This window comes from Micromesistius poutassou (genome assembly GCF_964030765.1).
Source record: "Micromesistius poutassou genome assembly, chromosome: 12".
Classification (NCBI taxonomy): Eukaryota; Metazoa; Chordata; class Actinopteri; order Gadiformes; family Gadidae; genus Micromesistius; species Micromesistius poutassou.
In genome coordinates this window covers 12576944-12582798 of record NC_140282.1, presented here as the reverse complement: position 1 = coordinate 12582798, position 5855 = coordinate 12576944, and positions in this window count along the sequence as shown.

Here is a 5855-nt window from a genome sequence, read left to right as displayed (position 1 = left end):
CAGTGTTTCAGAGTCGGAGGAGGGGGGGAGAAGTGGTCTCCATCCATCCTTTGAGGAAACAAAACAGCGCTGTGGCTGAGATTAATTCCCAGCGAAATCGACCGGATCAACCGCCATCACAACGAGCCAAACCGTTGTCACCTTTGGTTGGAAAACCTCCCAAAACATTCCCTGTCAATGTATGCGTCATGTGACACTTTGAAATGGTGGTCGTTTTAAAATGTACATCTTTTACATCTCATTACATCTACATTTTCACGCTCAATGGGAACAGATGCCATTGGAGTCATGTAAACATATTTGCATACAACGTGACGCCTATATGGATACACATTATCATCACACATCATCTCAATGTTTCCTGTGTGTGTATTTCAACGTCTAACTATACCCCTCGCCTTGCGGCATGGCCCAAACAAATGAGCAATAGTCAAGAGACGTGGATATATCAACTTTTATATAAGTTTCTATATTTATGTTGAGTCCTACACACTACCTACACAGGTCTCGAACGGTACACACCTCTGGAGCTTCACACACCTCTATACCTACATACAGCCCAAAGCGCAGTCTTTCCAACCAGTACAAAGGCACTGTATATTCTACTCACTGGCCCGTGGTATGCGTCCCGACAAGTGGTTGATAATGTGTTTTTGTTGTTGTTTTGTTTACAGTGTGTCATATAAGCGTGGTGAGGATACAGGTGGTGCTGATGTCAAAGCTAACAGCGGAATTGTACTCTCCTGGGATCTGGGAATATCCAGAGACAAAGAGGGGAGGAGAGAGAGAGAGGAACGGTAAGAGCGAGAGACGGAGGGTGGGGGAGGTGGGGGCGGGATATATAAGAGAGAGAGAGGGACAGTAAGGAGACATGGAGGTGAGAGAAGTAGAGAAGGAGGGAGTTTGGGTGGCAACAAAACAACCTCCAAGTGGACTATATTAGCATGATACACTAGATTTATAAGATATAACACACTGGATTTATTTCAAGATGAGCATGCTGGGTAGAGACAGCAGGGTAAACACAGCTCTGCAGTAGAGATTATTAGGTTCATGACAGGAGAAGATACCAGGGCTGCGGTTGGATAGACTTTTTGCTACGGAAGGTTGCTAACAGACTGGAATGACCCGGAAGTATCCAAGCGGCAGCCACAATATGAGCTGTTTGAGTTCCCAAAGTGTTAAGGAAAGGTGCTTCAATGCTTCCTTTTTTATCTCCTTTAGCAAAGGGTACACTGGCCCATCCTTTACGAATGGATAGGAGGTAATGCCATCCTACAATACCTTGTGGCAGGTACATTTAATGCGACGCGCAATCAGCCATAACAAGCAATCAACATGACCAACAATTATTTTCATACAATCATACTAATTGGGATCTATAATCATAGGAGTGGACAGGAGTGTGAGTGTGAGCAACCAATCTCAAAGTGACAACTATTTCATTTCCCTTTTGTGAACGGGAGCCTTGATTAAAAAAAACATTTAAATTCCAATCTTGTTAATGCAGTGGTATATATTGTCCACGTTCACACAGCCTGCATGAAACAATGCGGTCAGAGCGCGCCGTATCTTTTAGTAGTCCGTCTTGTACATTGTAGTTTCTTCACGGCAGACACACATAACATCCGCCGTCGCATGATGACGTGCCCTAGTGTAGCAGTCGGATTCCCATAGCACAGCGGTTGTCTTCTCCTGAGTCCTAATGCATTCTCCTTCACATCTTTCCTTGGCCTCATGACGTTTTCCGTCGAGGTTGCGGAAAAGGGGTTAGAAAAGGAACATTGGACGCAATTTTTGTTTGACTCTTCGACCGCAGCCCGCTCTTTACGTTTGCCCCTCTTCCAGCCCGTTTCACCAGTCCTCACCTCATTCTCAGTCCACACATGTCACACCCACCCACATAGACGCACGGAACCCCCACCCACCACCCAGCATAGGGACCCCCATCGACCCACCCTCGGACCCCCACATCGCCCAAGGACCCCCAACTGCAGGCTCTGGTACCCCTCATTGCACTGGGACCCCCACCTCCGCCTGGTTCTGTCCAGCCACTTCCTTTTCATCTGCTCCCGGACAGCTGGGCAAACACTGACCCGTAGCGCCCCTTTTCCCCACGACCTTTTAAGCCGACCCTCCCCACCGCCATCCGACCCACCCCGGGGCCCCCCGTCTCCCACCTCCCGTTTAGGTTTGGTTTTATCCCCCTATTGGCCCCCGGTCCCCACCTCCACAGACCCAGAAACCGGACCTGATACCACCCAGGCACTGGGCCTGCAGCGGGAGGGGCAGACCCAGGAATGCTGAACAGCTCGGGTAAACACACAGGGTTGACCCTGTCAATACCGCAGGGGCAGGAAGCTGATTGTAGTGTTCAGCTAAGTATAAGAAATGTCTTTTTGTCTTTCTTTCTTGATTTTCTTTCGCCCCTGTCTTTCTTGTGTGCTTTCAGCAGGACATAATGGAATACATTGTTGGAAAAGGATTAATAATTTATGTTTTTATGCGCTATAATATATTTACCATAAATAATGTATGCATATCAACTGTACATCCAAACCAAACCAATAGCCCTTTGTTCTCAGATCCACTTGCATCTTAACCAGAGGTAGGCTTTAGGAGACGCTGCACACACACAAACACACACACACACACACACACACACACACACACACACACACACACACACACACACACACACAAATGGTCGCACACACACACACACACACACACACACACACACACACACACTCATGCAGCCCACGCTTGATTGATTCCCAAGTGAGTACCCTTCTTAACCCAACCATGGCTTACATAAGCTAAGAACCACATACATGTGATGCCTTACAGTGCATACGGTACATGCAGTACCATATGCACACACACATGATATACCAAGCCTGGGGCCTTCCACAGAAAGGTGGTCATATATATTAGACTCAAAGACGTTGACCTTATTGCTCATGCCTCAACATAGATTTTACATTGAGAAGAAATGACCGCCGCTTTAATGTAATGTAAACAGTATGACGTGCAGGCGGCTCCTGTGAACGCGCGTTGCTGTGTGACATCTGCCTTGTTCAAACACAATCTGCTTGGACGGTAAAGGGGATAGGCAGGCTCTGCGGGACAATGCTTACACAGTGAAATAACATAGGATAATAAAAAACATGAAAGAAATAACCTCTGGTGGGGACAGGAATCGGAGGCACTGGGAAAACACTTGGGGATGGACGGCTAGCATCGGCGGACCGTTAGCATCCGCACGCAGACCGTTTGAGGGCTCATTAGCGCCATGGCAACCAGAGTTATCTGATCCGTTTCAGGAGCCTCTCGACGGACGGGGACGGGGGGGGTGAGAGATGAGAGAGACACACACACAGACAGAGACATACACATATAGAGAGAGCGATAGAGAGGGAGAGAGAGAGACAGAGATACAGAGATAGAACAGAGAGAGAGAAGGGGAGGGTGGATAAGCTTTAAGAAAACATTTAAGATTTGACCAATGAGAGGGAGAGACAGAGAGAGAGACAGACAGAGGACAGTGAGAGAGTATCTGTGAAGAAGTGTGCACTTGAGTGCGTATGTGGGTGTTGGTTTGCATTTGTAGACATGGAGAGAGGGGGGAAAATAGCGAGAGAGAGAGAGAGAGGGGGTGAGAGAGAGACTGAACAGAGAGAGTAAAGAGGGGTCTAGTTTTAAATAGAAATCTCTTAAAGATCTGACCACTCTGTCCCACTGTGTCGTCAGGGAGACCTGCCACACCTTCCTCATGGATGAACAAAGAACATCTAGCTAGCAATCTCATAGCGCCATGATAGGAACAAACAAGAAACTGTACACAATAGTTTTAGGTTTCTTCAAACTGAATGTAAGAGATATGATTTATTTGAGGCCACTTTGCCGCACACAACCACTTACCACTTACTTGTGCTTACATGCACACACACACACACACACACACACACACACACACACACACACACACACACACACACACCCTTTCATTCACACATGCGTGCACACACAGTACTCATCTGCGCACGTGGTTCCTACGGTGAGTGCACCCAGAGGGCCGTCCCCAGGGGCCGGCATGCCAGGGCCACGCCTTGGGGCTAATTAGCACACCCTGCATCCATATGGCTCCCTGGAACTACACACACAGGGGCTGGGGCCAGCCAATAGAGATGAGCAGGGCTGGGATGAGGGCATGAGGGGAGGGTGGGGTAGCATCATAGCACCAGTCTGTGCTCAACAACACAGCTTTTTCGATTCATTGTGTCTTCCTGTCTTCTCTGTCTGTGTTTCTCTGTTTGGGTGGCTCTCTTGCGATCTCCATCTTTCCCTCTCTCTCTCTCTCTCTCTCTCTCTCTCTCTCTCTCTCTCTCTCTCTATCCTCCTCTCCTATCTCTTTCCTCCGTATGAGAATGGCGGCCCAGCTCTGCTAAGCACTCATGCGCCTGCGGGCCGACCTTGGTTCCAAGTCGTGGGATTAAACGCTGGAAAATCAATGCAGAAAGTGTTCAAACAGACAGGTCAATCAAAGAGACAATACGCTGCTGCTTTTATCACGTCGTTCATTATGAAACTCTATTTGCTCAAGGCCAATAGCTAAACAACGCTGCATGTTTACATTCCCCTTGTAGAGAAACACACTGATGTTATTCACAACTTATATTTAAAAACCGTCTGGTCGTTTTTATCATCCTCTTTTATGTTTCATCTTCCTGTTCTTGTTTTGGCATCTGTAAATTCTCAGTCAATTCAACCAGCCACCCTGACGATGTCCCATCTCTTTCTTGAACCTCTTTTTTTTAAATATAGATGATGATATGTCTCCAGTGCCTCATGTCATGTTGCTTTCTGAAGCAGAGTTGATGTCACACCTCCATAAAACCAAGTGGATGCCGCCGTCACATCTCCATCTCCATCCAATGGATGAATCCTACTTCTATGAAAAAGAGTTTACATTGTCCCAACTGTCACAACACGGTTTCTATATAAAACACTGCTAGAGGGTAAAATTTCATCATAAACACGGTGGATGATGACATGTTTCTTCATATAGTATGGTATAGAATAGATTGCCATAACCCCCACATGTTTCTGGAAAACAAACAGTGGATCATGTCATACTTATCGTCAGTATTGACCCGCATGTTCGGACAATTGGACGACGTCGAGTTCCACCTCGTCACCTACCCTGCATCGCCTGCATTCAGTCAACTGCTTCTACCCTGCTGTCACCTAGAATCTGTCACCTTCCCCCTCCCTTCCCCCTAGCCTTCGTCACCTACCACCCTCGTCACCTGCCCTCCTCCGCTCTTTGTCCCACTTTACACATCAATGCCATCATGCTCATGGCGACATCGCTGCACCTCCCCCTCATATCTCTCCATTGCTTTTTTACCCCCCCCCCCCTCTCTCTCTTTCTCTCTTAAACCCTCTCTCAATACACGTGAATGCAGATTTATCCGTATGTGTGTGTGTGTGTGTGTGTGTTTGTGTATGTGTGCGTGTGCGTTTAGAGCAAGAGAGAGAAGATAGAGAGAGCTACTGTAGGTAAAGAGAGAGAGAAACAGATAGAAACAGAGAGAGGAAGAGAAATAGAGGGGGTGAGTTGAAGGTGTCATTGGTAGTGACTCCATTTCCTTGCTTTTGAGCAGTCGTTCCATTGAAAAGGTCACCGCAATATCCTCAGTGTTTCCATATAAATGCCTTCTATGCAGGGATGCTCACTTTGACGTCCCTGCTCTCTCTCTGAAAAACTCTCTCCTGTCGAAGCTTTCCCTTTCGATCAGTCACACACACACACACACACACACACACACACACACACACACACACACACA